The sequence below is a fragment of the Entelurus aequoreus genome, linkage group LG15 (assembly GCF_033978785.1).
Source record: "Entelurus aequoreus isolate RoL-2023_Sb linkage group LG15, RoL_Eaeq_v1.1, whole genome shotgun sequence".
In the NCBI taxonomy this organism is placed as follows: Eukaryota; Metazoa; Chordata; class Actinopteri; order Syngnathiformes; family Syngnathidae; genus Entelurus; species Entelurus aequoreus.
This window is the reverse complement of record NC_084745.1, coordinates 52,688,251-52,711,724: the sequence shown is the minus strand read 5'-3', so window position 1 is coordinate 52,711,724 and position 23,474 is coordinate 52,688,251. Positions and strand designations below refer to the sequence as shown.

The window sequence follows — 23,474 nt, the reverse complement described above, 5'->3', positions numbered from 1 at the left end:
CCACTGAGCTAACGTGATAGCATCGGGCTCAAATGCAGATAGAAACAAAATAAATAAACCCCTAACTGGAAGGATAGACAGAAGATCAACAATACTATTAAACCATGGACATGTAAATACACGGTTAATGCTTTCCAGCCTGGCGAAGGTTAACAATGCTGTTGCTAACGACGCCATTGAAGCTAACTTAGCTACGGAGCTAACGTGATAGCATCGTGCTTAACTGCATATACAAACAAAATAAATACATCCCTGACTGGAAGGGTAGACAGAAGATCAACAATACTATTAAACCATGGACATGTAAATACACGGTTAAAGGCCTATTGAAATGAAATTTTTTTTATTTAAACGGGGATAGCAGGTCCATTCTATGTGTCATACTTGATCATTTCGCGATATTGCCATATTTTTGCTGAAAGGATTTAGTAGAGAACAACGACGATAAAGATCGCAACTTTTGGTATCTGATAAAAAAAAAGCCTTGCCCCTACCGGAAGTAGCGTGACGTAGTCAGTTGATCGCCTCCTCCTATTGTTTTCAATGCAGCTAGAGCGATTTGGACCGAGAAAGCGACGATTACCCCATTAATTTGAGCCAGGATGAAAGATTTGTGGATGAGGAACGTTAGAGTTAAGGACTAAAATGCAGTGCAAGACATATCTTTTTTCGCTCTGACCGTAACTTAAGGTAAGACATATTATCTGGTGTTTTGTTTCATAATATTATGAAAAAGCAACTTTTTTACCTTCTGGTACCTGCTGATCTGTATTTGGGATCTGCATAAGTTCATGCCGACAACGTAGTCGATAAGCTTCTTCCATTTCTCTATCTTCTGGTTATGGGACATTCATCCTCCGCTGTTGTCATTTCTAATATAAAGTAGTGTAAATTTCTTACTTATATATGTCAGTAAACTCGCCATGAAAGCACTAAAACATACCGGTATAGTGAGTTTACATTATTCACCCAAGGAACTTTAGTTATTAGAGAGTTCCGGTCGGACAGTTTGTCACGGGCGTTGTTGTTGCACTGGTGAGCCACGGATGAGGAGATGCTGCTCCATTATTGATTGAAGTAAAGTCTGAATGTCATTAAAACAGTTAGCGCCATCTTTTGACACTTCTTCCACTCCCGTCCTTGCACGCTACACCGCTACAACTCAGAAAGCGACTTAAAGATGATGTGTAAAACATTTCTTTTGAGCAAAGAACCACCATTACATGTTATGCAGACCACAAGGAAGTTTTTTACATTTAGAAAAAAATAAAAATAATATGACCCCTTTGATGTGCCCTATAATCCGGTGTGCCTTTTGTATGAAAATAGACCTGAATAGACCAATTAATGCCTTTTTATGCCGATCACAATATGTCGTTCTGTTTGGCTGACACTATTTTTAGTCCCCCGTCCGACACGCGGCTAGCAGCTAATTGTGTGTTTTCATACAGTGTGAATAATAATCACCTCCAAATAAACTGCATTTCTTACCATCTTAAAGGGGAACTGCACTTTTTTTTTTAAATGTTGCCTATCGTTTACAATCCTTATAAAGACAAAAGGTTTTTGTTTTTTTTTGCATTCTAACTTTTAAAAATCAGCTCAATCTCGGAGGTTAGCCATGCAGCTAATGTTAGCAATCAATACTACCTCTAAATAACTTTAAAAATGTAACCAGATCAGAACCATATCCATATTTAAGTATTACTTCTTTCTAAACTCCTATAGTCATATTCTCATCAGCTAATGTCTCGTCTGGTACAAAGTGCTTGCATTTGAGTGTCCTTGATGAGAGTCAGAGTGTTGAATATTCTCTCTGTTGAGACTGTCATAACATTCCTAAGATAAGAAGCACAGCGCGGTGCTGGACAGGAGGTGGGGAGGAGGAAGGAGAGTATCACGGGACTTCCGTGGGTTTGGGGGAGACCGATCGAGACTGGGCGAGGGAACGCTGGTGTGCTGGGTTGGTCTCACGTTTGTCCTCTAAGCTTGGAGAATAAACCACAAAATACCAACTACTGCCTGGTGATTGAATATAAACATCAGCTTATGTGCCATTTAAGAATTCGGGAATGACCAGCAGCTTAGAATCCCTGGGAGGAAGAGCTGGTCAAATAACCAAACTGTAGCAACATTGTTATTGTAAGAGTGAACACTGAGGAACTATTTTTCTAGCGTACTAACACATTGGCATGCTTCGGCTGGCTATGGCAAGAGACAAGCAAGCTTCTACGTTTTGAGTTTGTAATGCACAACACTGTGATAGGACACCAATCTGTACTGACTGAAAAACATGAACAATCATATCACAGTATCTGTAAAGTATTAACCCATATTTCATGTTTTGTTTGTGCACAGCTAGCTTCACAGCATATGTACTTTTGTCGTACTAACAAGCATGACGTGCTGCCTGTATCTTGATCAATATTATAGTGTGTTTGGTCGAGCAGGCCGGGGACCTTTCCAGTTGATTTTTGGGGTAAGCAATCCATTTATGTCGACGTAGCTTGACTCCAAGTTCCATATTTACAGTGTCAAAGTCACGCTGACCTCACTCTCTCGGCTTCCGTCTGCTACAACGTTTCAGCCTCTCTTCGTGCTCGCTTCTATAAGCAGCAGTTGAATCTCCATATAGCCAGCTTAAAAAAAAGATAAGGTTGTGAATCATAATGTGTCCAAAAATAGTCGTCTTCGTTGTCTATTGCCAAGTCTGCCATGATTAGAAACACACTCCAGTTTGTTTAGTGGAAGTCGGAACACACATTTGTTGCCGGAAATGCACTGCTAAGGAAACAGAGTTCGATGTACTGAGGAAAGAAGTTCCATTATTGCTTAAAATTACCAAAAAAACATGTTAATACTATAACTAACTAGATGTAGCAATTTCTACAGAAATTGCGTGTACTGCCCCAATGTTCAAGCTGAACTGAAATGCTTATAGAATGTAGAATGAATGTAAGAATAGTGATTAGCTGGTTAAAAAGTATGATATTAGCTGAAAAGCCGGCAAAAATGTTTCACCATGCTAACGTTATTATGTTAACAATAGCATAACAGGGTAACAGCTGGCGTGCTTCTACGATGGCACTCAGTAATTTTTCAGTAATTAGTCATTAGGTTAAATAAAATTAATTAATAAAAATAGCTAAAATGCTGGCAAAAAATGTGAGCATTCCAATGTTAACATGCCAACATTTACATACTAACAAAGGAACAGCTGGCATATTTTGAAAATAGTGTCAAGTAACAAAATCCATTATTTTAAAGGTAAAATCTTCAAATGAGCTTACATGCTACTATAAAACGTAGCTTGCTAACATTAGCATGGTAATAGGGGAACAGCTAGCATTCTTCCAAGATGGCACCAAGTAACAAAAACTGTCATTATTAGGTTGAAATGTACAAAATTTGCTAAAATGCTATCATAAAATGTTAGCACGCTAATTTTAACATGCTAACATTAACATACTAACAGAGGAACAGCTGGCATATTTCTAAAATAGTTTCCAGTAACAAAATCCATGATTTTAAAGGTAAATTCTTCATAATGAGCTTACATGCTACTATAAAACGTAGTTTGCTAACATTAGCATGGTAATAGGGGAACAGCTAGCATTCTTCTAAGATGGCACCAAGTAACAAAAAACGTATTTATTAGGTTGAGATGTACAAAATGTGCTAAAATGCTAGCATAAAACGTTAGCACGCTAATGTTAACATGCCAACATACACATACTAACCGAGGAACAGCTGGCATATTTCTAAAATAGTTTCGAGTAACAAAATCCATGATTTTAAAGGTAAATTCTTCATAATGAGCTTACATGCTACTATAAAACGTAGCTTGCTAACATTAGCATGGTATTAGGGGAACAGTTACAGTGTTTCCCATGAACTGCCAAGATACCTGTGGCGGTGGGGGGCGTGGCTATGGGCGTGGCTATGGGCGTGGTCACCATGGCATCATTGAGCAATTTGCATAATTTACTACAATGATGATTTTCTCTAAAAAGGCTCAAAAAATGTATACTTACTAATTAATAATAACAGTTTTGTTTTAAACGTCCATCCATCCATCCATTTTACAATATAATTACAACACTTTATGTACATATTTATATACAGATTTGAACAATAAGTTATTCACTGAAATATATTTATTAATTGTGGTTCTTACAAAAAATATATCTTATAAAATATAAAAGCTAAAATGTCTCTTAAAGCTCTGCCCCTTTAATTAGTGCATACTAAATAATTTAACTTTAGCCTACTACTACAACCATATTATTTACCAGCAACATAAAGTGAAACAGAGGCAGAGGTGTCCTGCCACAGTCAGTAACAAATAAACAGAAAACAGTAGTGGTCAAATACAAATAAGGCAACAAGAGAAGTATTCTACACTTCTCTTTTGTAAAGTAAATCTGAACAGCCTATATGGGCATCTACATCAACTATATGATTTACCTGAGAAGCTGGACAGGACAAAAAATAAATAAAAATAAATAAAAATTAATTTTTTTAATTTTTTAAAAAATTTTTTTATTTGTGGCGGACGTAATTCTTTCGTGGCGGGCCGCCACAAATAAATGAATGTGTGGGAAAGACTGAGTTAGCATTCTTCTAAGATGGCACCAAGTAACAAAAACCGTCATTATTAGGTTGAGATGTACAAAATTTGCTAAAATGCTAGCATAAAACGTTAGCACGCTAATGTTAACATGCCAACATAAACATACTAACAGAGGAACAGCTGGTGTATTTCTAAAATAGTTTCAAGTAACAAAATCCATGATTTTAAAGGTAAAATCGTCATAATGAGTTCACATGCTAGCATAAAACATTAGCATGCTAACCTTGGAACCGTTGGCATACTTCCAAGATGGCGCCATGTGATGAAATTCATGAGCTGAACAAGTTGGTGTTGGGATCGGTTGAGAAATGTGTTAATTGTGGAACTTTGAAAAAATGGCCCATTCATTTAAATGGGGATTTCCTGCTAAATTTGGGAAGAATTTGGGGGGATTTTTTTTGGAACTATCACAATAACCCAATTGCCTTTAAATAGATGAATGAGTTGCGTTTGGGGCTGGCTGCTCTGAAAAAAAACCCCGCCCACTCTGTATTGTTCCTGGCCTGAGCTGCTGTGACGTAGATTACTGTAATGACTCGAAAAATACTCAAAAGTGCAGATTTTAACCATTGAAATACTTTCTATAGTTAAAGGCCTACTGAAATGAAATTTTCTTATTGAAACGGGGATAGCAGGTCCTTTCTATGTGTCATATTTGATCATTTCGCGATATTGCCATATTTTTGCTGAAAGGATTTAGTAGAGAACATCGACGATAAAGTTCGCAACTTTTGGTCGCTGATAAAAAAGCCTTGCCTGTACCGGAAGTAGTGTGACGTCGCAGGTTGAAGAGCTCCTCACATCTGCACATTGTTTACACCAGCAGCGAGAGCGATTCGGACCGAGAAAGCAACGATTACCCCATTAATTTGAGCGAGGATGAAAGATTCAAGGATGAGGAAAGTGAGAGTGAAGGATTAGAGTGCAGTGCAGGACGCCAGGGTGTATCTTTTTTCGCTCTGACCGTAACTTAGGTACAAGGGCTCATTGGATTCCACACTTTCTCCTTTTTCTATTGTGGATCACGGATTTGTATTTTAAACCACCTGGGATACTATATCCTCTTGAAAATGAGAGTCGAGAACGCGAAATGGACATTCACAGTGACTTTTATCTCCACGACAATACATCGGTGAAGCATTTTAGCTTCGGAGCTAACGTGATAGCATCGTGCTTAACTGCAGATAGAAACAGAAGGAACATGCCCCTGACTGGAAGGATAAACAGAAGATCAACAATACTACTATTACTTCTACTAATGCTGTCCAGCCTGGAGAAGCCTAGCAATGCTGTTGCTAACGACGCCATTGAAGCTAACTTAGCTATGGGACCTCGACAGAGCTATGCTAAAAACATTAGCTCTCCACCTACGCCAGCCCTCATCTGCTCATCACCACCCGTGCTCACCTGCGTTCCAGCGATCGACGGCGCGACGAAGGACTTCACCCGATCATCGGTGCGGTCGGCGGCTAGCGGCGGCTAGCGTCGGATAGCGCGTCTGCTATCCAACTCAAAGTCCTCCTGGTTGTGTTGCGGTAGCCAGCCGCTAATACACCGATCCCACCTACAACTTTCTTCTTTGCTGTCTCCATTGTTCATTAAACAAATTGCAAAAGATTCACCAACACAGATGTCCAGAATACTGTGGAATTTTGCGATGAAAACAGAAGCTGTTTGTATTGTGATACAATGTGTCCGAATACTTCCGTTCAATCCGTGACGTCACGCGCAAACGTCATCATACATAGACGTTTTCAGCCGGACATTTCCCGGGAAATTTAAAATGTCACTTTGTAAGTTAACCCGGCCGTATTGGCATGTGTTGCAATGTTAAGATTTCATCATTGATATATAAACTATCAGACTGCGTGGTCGCTAGTAGTGGCTTTCAGTAGGCCTTTAAAGACTTATGGTCATTTAAAGGCCTACTGAAATGATTTTTTTTTTATTTAAACGGGAATAGCAGATCCATTCTATGTGTCATACTTGATCATTTCGCGATATTGCCATATTTTTGCTGAAAGGATTTAGTAGAGAAAATCGACGATAAAGTTCGCAACTTTTGCTCGCTGATAAAAAAAACAGCCTTGCCTGTAGCGGAAGTAGCGTGACGTCACAGGAGCTAGGATTCCTCACAATTCCCCGTTGTTTACAATGGAGCGAGAGAGATTCGGACCGAGAAAGTGACGATTACCCCATTAATTTGAGCGAGGATGAAAGATTCGTAGATGAGGAACGTTACAGTGAAGGACTTGAGAGGCAGTGATGGACGTATTTTTTTTCGCTCTGACCGTAACTTAGGTACAAGCTGGCTCATTGGATTCCACACTCTCTCCTTTTTCTATTGTGGATCACGGATTTGTATTTTAAACCACCTCGGATACTATATCCTCTTGAAAATGAGAGTCGAGAACGCGAAATGGACATTCAGTGCCTTTTATCTCCACGACAATACATCGGCAAAATGCTTTAGCTACGAGCTAACGTGATAGCATCGTGCTTTAACTGCATATAGAAACAAAAAAATAAACCCCTGACTGGAAGGATAGATAGAAAATCAACAATACTATTAAACCGTGGACATGTAAATACACGGTTAATGCTTTCCAGGCTGGCGAAGGTTAACAATGCTGTGCTAACGACGCCATTGAAGCTAACTTAGCAACCGGACCGCACAGAGCTATGCTAAAAACATTAGCTCTCCACCTACGCCAGCCAGCCCTCATTTGCTCATCAACACCCGTGCTCACCTGCGTTCCAGCGATCGGCAGAAGGACGAAGGACTTCACCCGATGCGTTTGGCGGCCCGGGGACGTAGGAAGTCAAGGTGAGGTTGGCGGCTCCAGCAAAGTCCTCCTGGTTGTGTTGCTGTAGTCCGCTGCTAATACACTGATCCCACTTATAACTGTCTTCTTTGCAGCCTTCATTGTTCATTAAACAAATTGCAAAAGATGTCCAGAATACTGTGGAATTATGAAATGAAAACAGAGCTTTTTGTATAGGATTCTACGGGTACCATAACTTCCGTTACTCTGACTTCGTCACGCGCTTACGTCATCATACCGCGACGTTTCAGCCGGATATTTCCCGGGAAGTTTTAAATGTCACTTTATAAGTTAACCCGGCCGTATTGGCATGTGTTGCAATGTTAAGATTTCATCATTGATATATAAACTATCAGACTGCGTGGTCGGTAGTAGTAGGTTTCAGTAGGCCTTTAAAAACAGCACTGCACATCATATTGGCGGCTACAGTTTTGATGTTTAAGGTCTAAAAAAATTATGTAGAACGTCCGGTGGGCTGGATTGAAAATCTTAATGGGCCGCATATGGTCTGCAAGCCGTATTTTGCCCAGGTCTGATCTAGGGGAAACCCGGACATGAGTCTGTGTCGACCAATCCCACTCATGGATGATCGAAATTGGCCTGATCGGAACATCTGCGGTTGTCTATAAAAACATGTTGTTCTGTGGTCAAAAGAAATTGAGTCACAGTGATTTATGTCCCCCTGAGGGACTCGTAGATGCGGTGAAACTGTACAACACCCCAAACAGAAAAGGAATCTTCGGCACACAAAGAAACCACATACACCGAATCAAAAAGATGACCATCCTGTTTACTCAAAATATTCCACACCAGCCGCACCTCTCCACATTGTTCCCAGTCGTGCAGGGTGTGGACTTGGCCGCGGGCTGGCCTGCATCTGTTTGGACTGAGCACACACGGGCCCTTCTCGGGGACGACAGCCCATCACATTTAGCAAACAGCGAAGGTCCGCGGCTTGTTTATCTATGTGACATCGCCTTGTCCGTTGAAAGGCCCGTCTCTCTTCCCGAGGAAGTGTGCCGCTGTGGAGACGGAGGTGCGCCGGCTGTGTCCCGAATGTTTCCAATCAGCCTCTCCGCAGGCTTCTGTTCGTACAGTGGAAACATGTCAGGGGCCTGTTTTTGACAGGGGCCTGACAGATAAACAGCCGGGCAAATCTCGGACTGACCTCCATTTCAGGTGGACACTAACTCAGCTACATTAAAAGTTGACATATCATCTGGCCAGTACCCAACATCTATTAGAAAAACCCTCCTGGGTCAGGAGCCACACGTCTATAAGTTAACCTGTTACACTAATGGAAAACGTTCTCTTTAATAGATCTATAAATTACAAAGAGAACATATGTTCAAACTAAAAAAAATGCAGTTCCCTTATAGATTGCTTGCAGGTGTTAACATATACTGTCAACAATTTAGGATTATAGTACTCGTTAATACATCTCAGCTCGTGTTGCCGTGAGATACAGTCTGGTGTGCCGTGGGAGATTATGTAATTTCACCTAATTGGGTTAAAAATATATTTTGCAAACCAGTAATTATAATCCGCAAATGTGTCGTTGTTGAGTGGCTGTACTGTCTACAGCTTGGCAGAGTAACCGTGTAATACTCTTCCATATCAGTAGGTGGCAGCCAGACTCTCACAATATTATGCTGGATCCACTATAGACTGGACTCTCACTCTTTTATGTTAGCTCCAATATGGACTGGACTCTCACAATATTATGTTAGATCCACTATGGACTGGATTCTCACTATATTATGTTAGATCCACTGTGGACTGGACTCTCACAGTATTATGCTAGATCCACTATGGACTGGACTCTCACTCTTTTATGTTAGATCCACTATGGACTGGACTCTCACAATATTATGTTAGATCCACTATGGACTGGATTCTCACTATATTATGTTAGATCCACTATGGACTGGATTCTCACGATATTATGTTAGATCCACTATGGACTGGACTCTCACAATATTATGTTAGATCCACTATGGACTGGATTCTCACTATATTATGTTAGATCCACTATGGACTGGACTCTCACAATATTATGCTAGATCCACTATGGACTGGACTCTCACTCTTTTATGTTAGATCCACTATGGACTGGACTCTCACAATATTATGTTAGATCCACTATGGACTGGATTCTCACTATATTATGTTAGATCCACTATGGACTGGATTCTCACGATATTATGTTAGATCCACTATGGACTGGACTCTCACAATATTATGTTAGATCCACTATGGACTGGATTCTCACTATATTATGTTAGATCCACTATGGACTGGACTCTCACAATATTATGCTAGATCCACTATGGACTGGACTCTCACTCTTTTATGTTAGATCCACTATGGACTGGACTCTCACAATATTATGTTAGATCCACTATGGACTGGATTCTCACTATATTATGTTAGATCCACTATGGACTGGACTCTCACAATATTATGCTAGATCCACTATGGAATGGACTCTCACAGTATTATGCTAGATCCACTATGGACTGGACTCTCACTATTATGTTAGATCCACTATGGACTGGACTCTCACAATATTATGTTAGATCCACTATGGACTGGATTCTCACTATATTATGTTAGATCCACTATGGACTGGACTCTCACAAAATTATGTTAGATCCACTATGGACTGGATTCTCACTATATTATGTTAGATCCACTATGAACTGGACTCTCACAATATTATGTTAGATCCACTATGGACTGGATTCTCACTATATTATGTTAGATCCACTATGGACTGGACTCTCACAATATTATGCTAGATCCACTATGGACTGGATTCTCACTATATTATGTTAGATCCACTATGGAATGGACTCACAGTATTATGCTAGATCCACTATGGACTGGACTCTCACAATATTATGCTAGATCCACTATGGACTAGACTCTCACAGTATTATGCTAGATCCACTATGGACTGGACTCTCACTATTATGTTAGATCCACTATGGACTGGACTCTCACAATATTATGTTAGATCCACTATGGACTGGACTCTCACACTATTTTGTTAGATCCACTATGGACTGGACTCTCACACTATTATGTTAGATCCACTATGGACTGGACTCTCACACTATTATGTTAGATCCACTATGGACTGGACTCTCACTATTATGTTAGATCCACTATGGACTGGACTCTCACTATTATGTTAGATCCACTATGGACTGGACTCTCTCACTATTATGTTAGATCCACTATGGACTGGACTCTCACTATTATGTTAGATCCACTATGGACTGGACTCTCTCACTATTATGTTAGATCCACTATGGACCGGACTCTCACTATTATGTTAGATCCACTATGGACTGGACTCTCACTATTATGTTAGATCCACTATGGACTGGACTCTCACACTATTATGCTGGATCCACTATGGACTGGACTCTCACACTATTATGTTAGATCCACTATGGACTGGACTCTCACTATTATGTTAGATCCACTATGGACTGGACTCTCACTATTATGTTAGATCCACTATGGACTGGACTCTCTCACTATTATGTTAGATCCACTATGGACTGGACTCTCACTATTATGTTAGATCCACTATGGACTGGACTCTCTCACTATTATGTTAGATCCACTATGGACCGGACTCTCACTATTATGTTAGATCCACTATGGACTGGACTCTCACACTATTATGTTAGATCCACTATGGACTGGACTCTCACTATTATGTTAGATCCACTATGGACTGGACTCTCACACTATTATGTTAGATCCACTATGGGCTGGACTCTCACAATATTATGTTAGATCCACTATGGACTGGACTCTCACTATTATGTTAGATCCACTATGGACTGGACTCTCACACTATTATGTTAGATCCACTATGGGCTGGATTCTCACAATATTATGTTAGATCCACTATGGACTGGACTCTCACTATTATGTTAGATCCACTATGGACTGGACTCTCACAATATTATGTTAGATCCACTATGGACTGGACTCTCACTATTATGTTAGATCCACTATGGACTGGACTCTCACTATTATGTTAGATCCACTATGGACTGGACTCTCACACTATTATGTTAGATCCACTATGGGCTGGACTCTCACAATATTATGTTAGATCCACTATGGACTGGACTCTCACTATTATGTTAGATCCACTATGGACTGGACTCTCACTATTATGTTAGATCCACTATGGACTGGACTCTCACACTATTATGTTAGATCCACTATGGGCTGGACTCTCACAATATTATGTTAGATCCACTATGGACTGGACTCTCACTATTATGTTAGATCCACTATGGACTGGACTCTCACACTATTATGTTAGATCCACTATGGACTGGACTCTCACACTATTATGTTAGATCCACTATGGGCTGGACTCTCACAATATTATGTTAGATCCACTATGGACTGGACTCTCACTATTATGTTAGATCCACTATGGACTGGACTCTCACACTATTATGTTAGATCCACTATGGGCTGGACTCTCACAATATTATGTTAGATCCACTATGGACTGGACTCTCACAATATTATGCTAGATTCACTCGACGTCCATTGCACCGGTCGCCCCTCCAAGGTTTCTCATTGTCCCATTGGGTTTAGTTTTTCCTTGCCCTGATGTGGGATCTGAGCCGAGGATGTCGTTGTGGCTTGTGCAGCCCTTTGAGACACTTGTGATTTAGGGCTATATACAAACCCCGTTTCCATATGAGTTGGGAAATTGTGTTAGATGTAAATATAAACGAAATACAATGATTTGCAAATCATTTTCAACCTATATTCAGTTGAATATGCTACAAAGACAACATATTTGATGTTCAAACTGATAAAACATTTTTTTTTTTGCAAATACTCATAAACTTTTTAATTTGATGGCAGCAACACGTGACAAAGAAGTTGGGAAAGGTGGCAATAAATACTGATAAAGTTGAGGAATGCTCATCAAACACTTATTTGGAACATCCCACAGGTGAACAGGCAAATTGGGAACAGGTGGGTGCCATGATTGGGTATAAATGTAGATTCCATGAAATGCTCAGTCGTTCACAAACAAGGATGGGGCGAGGGTCACCACTTTGTCAACAAATGCCTGAGCAAATTGTTGAACAGTTTAAGAACAACATTTCTCAACCAGCTATTGCAAGGAATTTAGGGATTTCACCATCTACGCTCCGTAATATCATCAAAGGCTTCAGAGAATCTGGAGAAATCACTGCACGTAAGCAGCTAAGCCCGTGACCTTCCATCCCTCAGGCTGTAATGCATCAACAAGTGACATCAGTGTCTAAAGGATATCACCACATGGGCTCAGGAAAACTTCAGAAAAGCACTGTCAGTAACTACAGTTTGTTGCTACATCTGTAAGTGCAAGTTAAAACTATCCTATGCAAGGCGAAAACCGTGTATCAACAACACCCAGAAACGCCGTCGACTTCGCTGGGCCTGAGCTCATCTAAGATGGACTGATGCAAAGTGGAAAAGTGTTCTGTGGTCTGATGAGTCCACATTTCAAATTGTTTTTAGAAACCCTGGACGTTGTGTACTCCGGACTAAAGAGGAAAAGAACCCGCATGAAAAGCCAGCATGTGTGATGGTATGGGGGTGTATTAGTGCCCAAGACATGGGTAACTTACACATCCGTGAAGGCACCATTAATGCTGAAAGGTACATACAGCTTTTGGAGCAACATATGTTGCCATTCAAGCAACGTTACCATGGACGCCCCTGCTTATTTCAGCAAGACAATGCCAAGCCACGTGTTACATCAACGTGGCTTCATAGTAAAAGAGTGCGGGTACTAGACTGGCCTGCCTGTAGTCCAGACCTGTCTCCCATTGAAAATATGTGGCTCATTATGAAGCCTAAAATAGCACAAGGGAGACCCCCGGACTGTTGAACAACTTAAGCTGTACATCAAGCAAGAATGGGAAAGAATTCCACCTGAGAAGCTTCAAAAATGTGTCTCCTCAGTTCCCAAACCTTTACTGCAAGGGTCACCAACGCGGTGCCCGCGGGCACCAGGTAGCCCGTAAGGACCAGATGAGTCGCCCGCTGGCCTGGTCTAAAAATAGCTCAAATAGCAGCACTTACCAGTGAGCTGCCTCTATTTTTTAAATTGTATTTATTTATAGCAAGCTGGTCTCGCTTTGCTCGACATTTTTAATTCTAAGAGACAAAACTCAAATAGAATTTGAAAATCCAAGAAAATATTTTAAAGACTTGGTCTTCACTTGTTTAAATAAATTCATACATTTTTTTACTTTGCTTCTTATAACTTTCAGAAAGACAATTTTAGAGAAAAAATACAACCTTAAAAATGATTTTAGGATTTTTAAACACATATACCTTTTTACCTTTTAAATTCCTTCCTCTTCTTTCCTGACAATTTAAATCAATGTTCAAGCAAATGTTTTATTTTTATTTTAAAGAATAATAAATACATTTTAATTTAATTCTTCATTTTAGCTTCTGTTTTTTCGACGAAGAATATTTGTGAAATATTTCTTCAAACTTATTATGATTAAAATTCCAAAAAATTATTCTGGCAAATCTAGAAAATCTGTAGAATCAAATATAAATCTTATTTCAAAGTCTTTTGAATTTCTTTTAACATTTTTGTTCTGGAAAATCTAGAAGAGTTAATGATTTGTCTTTGTTAGAAATATAGCTTGGTCCAATTTGTTATACATTCTAACAAAGTGTAGATTGGATTTTAACCTATTTAAAACATGTCATCAAAATTCTAAAATTAATCTTAATCAGGAAAAATTACTAATGATGTTCCATAAATTATTTTTTAAATTTTTTCAAAAAGATTCGAATTAGCTAGTTTTTCTCTTCTTTTTTTCGGTTGAATTTTGAATTTTAAAGAGTCGAAATTGGAGATAAACTATGTTTCAAAATTTAATTGTCATTTTTTTCGTGTTTTCTCCTCTTTTAAACCGTTCAATTAAGTGTAAATATCATTAATTATTAATAATAACATAGAGTTAAAGGTAAATTGAGCAAATTGGCTATTTCTGGCAATTTATTTCAGTGTGTATCAAACTGGTAGCCCTTCGCATTAATCAGTACCCAAGAAGTAGCTCTTGCTTTCAAAAAGGTTGGTGACCCCTGCTTTACTGAGTGTTGTTAAAAGGAAAGGCCATGTAACACAGTGGTGAGCGTGCCCTTTCCCAACTAATTTGGCACGTGTTGCAGCCATGAAATTCCAAGTTAATTATTATTTGCAAAAAAAAAAAAAAGTTTATGAGTTTGAACATCAAATATCTTGTCTTTGTAGCATATTCAACTGAATATGGGTTGAAAAGGATTTGCAAATCATTGTATTCCGTTTATATTTACATGTAACACAATTTCCCAACTCATATGGAAACGGGGTTTGTAAGTAAACATTGATTGATTGATTGATTGATTGATTGATTGTTGTGTCTGGGGAAGCACAGAGACAAAAGTGTGTGCACGAGAAGTAATACTGTTTGAATTGAACCGGTTGTTATTATAGGACTGGGAATAAAAGTTAAAAATAATGTCAGACTTTGTGTGACTTCTTTTAGAGGCTACAACACGTGATATATATATTTTATTTTTTCATTTTAAAACCCTTTTTTATAAGGTGTGGCGACTATAATTTTGCAGTGGTGGTGCGCCCCGATAAATTGCCAATTACATTAAGGGGAAACCCTTCTGTTACACCCCTAGTAAATTACCAATAGGATGTGTGAACACTAGTCAGGTTATGTTGGGTTTTGTTCCGCTAGTGTGTTTGTGTTTAATGTGTGAGCGCTATCATCTGAACCCTGGAGTGCACCAAACGAGCATACGAGACTGCCTGAGAGGTGAGTGTCAGTGCTCTTGAAACTGTATTTCAGAAGCTTGTGGTATCCACACAGCGGGGGGAAACAAAACGTATTTTCAACATTTTTGTTGGGAATATCGGAGTTTCAATATACGTCATGAAAGATGTTCAATTGCCTTGTGACTTTATGCCACCGGTTTGATGACAAAAAAAACAATCCAAATGGTACTCTCGGGGCATTCGATCGCTCGCAACCGGACTGTTCGATAGGACTTTATAGGACTAGACCTGACCAATCTAAAGTCTGAGCATGAACTGATGGAGCCTGCTCGGGTGAGAGGCAAAATGTCTTCTGAGACAAACTGAACAGTCCAGTTGCGATTGATTGACTGCCCTAAGAATACAAGGACCTGGAGGAATGGGAACATCCATAGACATCAAAAATTGTTGGTTGAGATTAGGCCAATCAGAGGCAAGATAGGGCGGGTCATGGAACCAGGAATCATACTTGCCAACCCTCCCGTTTTTAGCGGGAGAATCCCGGTATTCAGCGCCTCTGCCGACAACCTCCCGGCAGAGATTTTCTCCCGACAAACTCCCGGTATTCAGCCGGAGCTGGAGGCCACGCCCCCTCCAGCTCAATGCGGACCTGCGACTGAGTGGGGACAGCCGGTTCTCACGTCCGCTTTCCCACAATATAAACAGCTTGCCCGCCCAATGACGTCATAACATCTAGGGCTTTTAGAGAGTAGAGTGCACAACTGCGCACACAACGAGGAGACGAAGCAGAAGAACGAGGAAATTACAGACATGGCGACGCCGTCGGCGAGCAAGATGAAGAAATACGCTTGCAAGTTCCAAAACGAATGGAAACAAGAATTTCAGTTCATCCGGGACAGTTCGAAGGGGAAGGTGTATGTTGCCTGTAAATATGTAGAACAGACTTCTCCATTGAACACGGTGGCCGAAATGATGTACTCATCATGAACGGAGAAGTTAAACAGGACAATACTGCCATCTAATGGATAGCCACCGGAACACTGAAATTCAAGTATTTCTTTTATGTAAATGAAATAAATATATATATATATATATATATATATATTTATATATATATATATATATATATATATATATATATATATATATATATATATATATATATATATATTGCTAGAATTCAATGAAAGTATTTCATATATATATATATATATATATATATATATATATACAGTATATATATATATATATATATATATATATATATATATATATATATATATATATATATATATATATATATATATATATATATATATATATATATATATATATATATATATATATATTAGGGCTGCAACAACTAATCGATTAAATCGATTAAAATCGATTATAAAAATAGTTGCCGATTAATTTAGTCATCGATTCGTTGGATCTATGTAACGCGCATGTGCAGAGGCTTTTTAAAAAAAATTACAAAAAAATTACAAAAAATAAATTTAAAAATTTGTATTTTTTTTTTTTTTTTAAATTAAAAAAAATTGTATTTTTTTTTTTTTTTTTTTTTTAATAATTCTTTATTTATAAACTGCAACATTTACAAACAGCTGAGAAACAATAATCAAAATAAGTATGGTGCCATTATGCTGTTTTTTTTAAATAAAATACTGGAAAGGATAGAAATGTAGTTTATCTCTTTTATCCGATTGTTAATCGATTAATCGAAGTAATAATCGACAGATTGATCGATTATCAAATTAATCGTTAGTTGCAGTCCTAATATATATACCTGTATATGAAATACTTGAGTTGGTGAATTGTAGCTGTAAATAACCACGCCCCCCCACCCCCCGTCACCCACGCCCGACCAAGCCCCCCCACCTCCTGATATTGGAGGTCTCAAGGTTGGCAAGTATGCCAGGAAGGGAAATCACAACAGGCATCCCAAATGACGACGAGAGAGTCGGAGAAGAGAAGAGAGATTTATATATTAAAAAACTAGTGGAAGATGGCAGAGGGATTCTCTTCCTTAGATGTTTCTTTTAGCGATGTAGACCACATCCAGGAAACCCACAATGTGTCTACTTGGCCACATTTGGACAAATGTATGCGTCTGGATAAAACATTAAAGGCCTACTGAAAGCCACTACTACCGACCACGCAGTCTGATAGTTTATACATCAATGATGAAATCTTAACATTGCAACACATGCCAATACGGCCGGGTTAACTTATAAAGTGACATTTTAAATTTCCCGCTAAACTTCCGGTTGAAAACGTCTTTGTATGATGACGTATGCACGTGACGTAACCAGTGAAACAGAAGTATCGGTACCCCATTGAATCCAATACAAAATAGCTCTGTTTTCATCTCATAATTCCACAGTATTCTGGACATCTGTGTTGGTGAATCTTTTGCAATTTGTTTAATGACCAATGAAGACTGCAAAGAAGAAAGTTGTAGGTGGGATCGGTGTATTAGCGGCGGACTACAGCAACACAACCAGGAAGACTTTGACTCGGATAGCAGACGCGCTAGCCGACGCTAGCCACCGACCGCACGGATGATCGTGGTGAAGTCCTTCGTCCTTCCGTCGATCGCTGGAACGCAGGTGAGCACGGGTGTTGATGAGCAGATGAGGGCTGGCTGGCGTAGGTGGAGCGCTAATGCTTTTATTATAGCTCTGTGAGGTCCCGTTATACTAAGTTAGCTTCAATGGCGTCGTTAGCAACAGCATGTTGAAGCTTCGCCAAGCTGAAAAGCATTAACCGTGTATTTACATGTCCCTGGTTTAATAGTATTGTTGATCTTCTGTCTATCCTTCCAGTCAGGGATTTATTTATTTTGTTTCTATATGCAGTTAGGCACGATGCTATCACGTTAGCTCTGTAGCTAAGTTAGCTTCAATGGCGTCGTTAGCAACAGCATTTTTAAGCTTCGCCAGGCTGGAAAGCATTAACCGTGTATTTACATGTCCCTGGTTTAATAGTATTGTTGATCTTCTGTCTATCCTTCCAGTCAGGGACTTATTTATTTAGTTTCTATATGCTGTTAAGCACGATGCTATCACGTTAGCTCCGTAGCTAAAGTGTTTTGTCGATGTATTGTCGTGGGGATAAAAGTCAATGTGAATGTCCATTTCGCGTTCTCGACTCTCATTTTCAAGAGGATATAGTATCCGAGGTGGTTTAAAATACAAATCCGTGATCCACAATAGAAAAAGGAGAGAGTGTGGAATCCAATGAGCCAGCTTGTACCTAAGTTACGGTCCGAGCGAAAAAAGATATGTCTTGCACTGCATTCTAGTCCTTAACTCTAACGTTCCTCATCCACAAATCTTTCATCCTCGCTCAAATTAATGGGGTAATCGTCGCTTTCTCGGTCTGAATCGCTCTAGCTGCATTGGAAACAATAGGAAAATATGAGGAGGCTATCAACTGACTACATCACGCTACTTCCGGTAGGGGCAAGGCTTTTTTTTAATCAGATACCAAAAGTTGCGATCTTTATCGTCGTTGTTCTCTACTAAATCCTTTCTGCAGAAATATGGCAATATCGCGAAATGACGTATGTATGACACATTGAATGGACCTGCTATCCCAGTTTAAATTAAAAAAAATCATTTCAGTAGGCCTTTAATTTGAGTTGTTTACCATGTAAACCCAAATCTAAACTGTTCTCCAGTTCCCAAGCCGGGCTTATTTTGCACGAGAAATGCTGCCAAAAATGTATTATTTGCACAGCTATGTTATTTATTTTACGTAGAAATAAAAATGTTTCTATTTTATTTATGTTATGTAATTCTGTGCTACTTAAACAGTTTATTTTCTGGGCTGTTAATACCCATCTTGACTAACTGGGTTAATAAAAGTGCCACTGTTGTCATTCACTTCAATTTCACTGACTCTCGCTCAGAAATTAATATCCTTATGTGGAAACTTTCACCGGAAAACACAGTATATTGCCAAAAGCATTTGGCCACCCATCCAAATGATGAGAATCAGATCACTTGGCCCGGCCACAGGTGTATGAAATCAAGCACTTAGGCATGGAGACTGTTTCTACAAGCATTTGTGAAAGAATGGGCCGCTCTCAGTGATTTCCAGCGTAGAACTGTCACAGGATGCCACCTGTGCAACAAATCGAGTCGTGAAATTTCCTCGCTCCTAAATATTCCAAAGTCAAATGTCGGCATTATTAAAGGCCTACTGAAAGCCACTACTAGCGACCACGCAGTCTGATAGTTTATATATCAATGATGAAATCTTAACATTGCAACTTTCAAATAGCTCTGTTTTCTTCGACAAAATTCCACAGTATTCTGGACATCTGTGTTGGTGAATCTTTTGCAATTTGTTTAATGGACAATGGAGACTGCAAAGAAGAAAGTTGTAGGTGCGATCGGTGTATTAGCGGCTGGCTGCAGCAACACCAACACCAGGAGGTTGTGTTGTGTTGTGAGCAGGATAGCAGACGCACTACGGTGAGTACAGCTTTGGCTTCCAAACATTTGATCGCTTGCCCGTACGTGCGTGTCGATATGTGCATGTCATGTACGTAACTTTGGGGAAATATATGTTTCTTGCCGACTCTGATGGCGGCCGGGGTGTCGTCAAAAGCGTACAACGCCCGCATCTAAGTTAGCTTCTATTTTTTTAGCTTCGCCAAGCTGAAAATTATTAACCGTGTATTTACATGTTCATAGTTTAATAGTATTGTTGATCTTCTGTCTATCCTTCCATTCAGGGTTTTTTTTTAATTTAGTTTCTATCTGCATTTGAGACTGATGCTATCACGTTAGCTCCATTGCTAACTTAGCTTATATTTTTTTAGCTTCGCCAAGCTGAAAATTACTAATCGTGTATTTACATGTTCATGGTTTAATAGTATTGTTGATCTTCTGTCTATCCTTCCAGTCAGGGTTTTTTAAAATTTTGTTTCTATCTGCATTTGAGCCTGCTATCACGTTAGCTCTGTAGCTAACTTAGCTTCTATTTTTTTAGCTTCGCCAAGCTGAAAATTATTAACCGTGTATTTACATGTTCATGGTTTAATAGTATTGTTGATCTTCTGTCCATCCTTCCAGTCAGGGTTTTTTTTTTATTTAGTTTCTATCTGCATTTGAGACTGATGCTATCACGTTAGCTCCGTAGCTAAGTTAGCTTCTATTTTTTTAGCTTCGCCAAGCTGAAAATTATTAACCGTGTATTTACATGTTCATGGTTTAATAGTATTGTTGATCTTCTGTCTATCCTTCCAGTCAGGGTTTTTTTTAAATTTTGTTTCTATCTGCATTTGAGCCTGCTATCACGTTAGCTCTCTAGCTAACTTAGCTTCTATTTTTTTAGCTTCGCAAAGCTGAAAATTATTAACCGTGTATTTACATGTTCATGGTTTAATAGTATTGTTGATCTTCTGTCTATCCTTCCAGTCAGGGATTTTTTTAATTTAGTTTCTATCTGCATTTGAGACTGATGCTATCATGTTAGCTCCGTAGCTAACTTAGCTTCTATTTTTTTTAGCTTCACCAAGCTGAAAATTACTAATCGTGTATTTACATGTTCATGGTTTAATAGTATTGTTGATCTTCTGTCTATCCTTCCAGTCAGGGTTTTTTTTAATTTCGTTTCTATCTGCACTTGAGACTGATGCTATCACGTTAGCTCCGTAGCTAAGTTAGCTTCTATTTTTTTAGCTTCGCCAAGCTGAAAATTATTAACCGTGTATTTACATGTTCATGGTTTAATAGTATTGTTGATCTTCTGTCTATCCTTCCAGTCAGGGTTTTTTTTAATTTTGTTTCTATCTGCATTTGAGCCTGCTATCACGTTAGCTCTCTAGCTAACTTAGCTTCTATTTTTTTTAGCTTCGCAAAGCTGAAAATTATTAACCGTGTATTTACATGTTCAGTCACTGTGAATGTCCATTTCGCGTTCTCGACTCTCATTTTCAAGAGGATATAGTATCTGAGGTGGTTTAAAATACAAATCCGTGATCCACAATAGAAAAAGGAGAGAGTGTGGAATCCAGTGTGCAATTTGGTGGAGGAGGAATTAGGGTCTGGGTTTGTTTTTCAGGAGTTGGGCTAGGGCCCCTTAGTTCCAGTGAAAATATTTTGGACAATCCCATGCTGCCAACGTTGTGGAAACAGTTTGGAGCGGGCCCCTTCCTCTTCCAACATGACTGTGCACCAGTGCACAAAGCAAGGTCCATAAAGACATGGATGACAGAGTCTGGTGTGGATGAACTTGACTGGCCTGCACAGAGTCCTGACCTGAACCCGATAGAACACCTTTGTGATGAGTTAGAACGGAGACTGAGAGCCAGGCCTTCTCCACCAACATCAGTGTTGGTGCGCTTTTGGAAGAATAGTGGAAAATTCCTCTAAACACACTCCGCAACCTTGTGGACAGCCTTCCCAGAAGAGTTGAAGCTGTAATAGATGCAAAAGGTTGACCGACATCATATTGACCCCTATGGGTTGGGAATGGGATGGCACTTCAAGTTCATATGGGAGTCAAGGCAGGTGGCCAAACACTTTTGGCAATATAGTGTATATCGAATATCGAGTTTAAGTACAAATATATCGAGATTTACTCATATCGCCCAGCCCTAATTGACACATATTATTTCCAGGCCTTTGTGGGCAACATAAAATGATGTGGCGGGCCAGATCTGGCCTTTGAGTTTGACATCCCTGCTTTAAAACCTCCGATTTTGACTTACGGGTTAAAGGCCTACTGAAATGATTTTTTTTTATTCAAACGGGGATAGCAGATCTATTCTATGTGTCATACTTGATCATTTCGCGATATTGCCATATTTTTGCTGAAAGGATTTAGTATAGAACAACGACGATAAAGATTGCAACTTTTGGTATCTGATAAAAAAAAGGCTTGCCCCTACCGGAAGTAGCGTGACGTAGTCAGTTGAACATATACGCAGTGATGGCCGCATGAAGTGAGAGAGATTCGGACCGAGAAAGCGACAATTTCCCCATTAATTTGAGCGAGGATGAAAGATTTGTGGATGAGTAAAGTGCAAGTGAAGGACTAGTGGGGAGTTGAAGCTATTCAGATAGGGAAGATGCTGTGAGAGGCGGGGGTGACCTGATATTCAGCTGGGAATGACTACAACAGTAAATAAACACAAGACATATATATACTCTATTAGCCACAACACAACCAGGCTTATATTTAACATGCCACAAATTAATCCTGCATAAAAACACCTGCGTGTTTGTTATGCTAGCTCCTAGCTCCTCTGCTAGCTCCTAGCTCCATAGAACACGCCAATACAATTCAAACACCTGATCAACACACACAATCACTCAGCCCAAAAGACCGTTCACCTAACCCAAGGTTCATAAAGCTTATATATTTTTAAAAAGTTACGTACGTGACGCGCACGTATGGTACGGTACGTGTTATGCTAGCTCCTAGCTCCTATGCTAGCTCCTAGCTCCATAGAACACGCCAATACAATTCAAACACCTGATCAACACACACAATCACTCAGCCCAAAAGACCGTTCACCTAACCCAAGGTTCATAAAGCTTATATATTTTTAAAAAGTTACGTACGTGACGCGCACGTACGGTACGGTACGTGTTATGCTAGCTCCTAGCTCCTATGCTAGCTCTTAGCTCCATAGAACACGCCAATACAATTCAAACACCTGATCAACACACACAATCACTCAGCCCAAAAGACCGTTCACCTAACCCAAGGTTCATAAAGCTTATATATTTAAAAAAAGTTACGTACATACGCAAAAAAAAAGTTGCGCACATACGGTCAAGCGATCAAATGTTTAGAAGCCAAAGCTGCATACTCACAGTAGCACGTCTGCGTCTTTGTCATCCAAATCAAAGTAATCCTGGTAAGAGTCTGTGTTGTCCCAGTTCTCTACAGGCGTCTGTGTATCGAAGTCAAAAGTTCTCCTGGTTAGAGTCTCTGTTATCCGAGTTCTTCCATCTTGACTGCATCTTTCGGGAATGTAAACAAAGAAGCGCCGGCTGTGTACTGTTGTTGCTGACTACGTTCGAAAAATACGTCCATTTCGCACCGACAACTTTCTTCTTTGCTTGCTCAGCTTCCTTCTCCATAATGCAATGAACATGATTGAAACAGATTCACAAACACAGATGTCCAGAATACTGTGGAATTATGAAATGAAAAC

General features: G+C 39.4%; 1 protein-coding gene across 4 annotated transcripts in view; it reads right to left on the bottom strand.

Moving 5' to 3' along the window:
- The window catches only part of LOC133630259 (junctional cadherin 5-associated protein-like), a 128,676-nt gene that overhangs the window by 46,663 nt on the left and 58,539 nt on the right, over positions 1-23,474 (bottom strand). The window contains exon 1 of one of the 4 annotated variants that reach the window (XM_062021738.1): positions 2,551-2,621. The exons of the other annotated variants lie outside the window; for them this stretch is intronic. The gene's annotated coding sequence lies outside the window, so the exon portion shown is untranslated. Of the gene's footprint in view, positions 1-2,550; positions 2,622-23,474 lie in introns of those variants that run through there. 4 annotated transcript variants of the gene reach the window in all.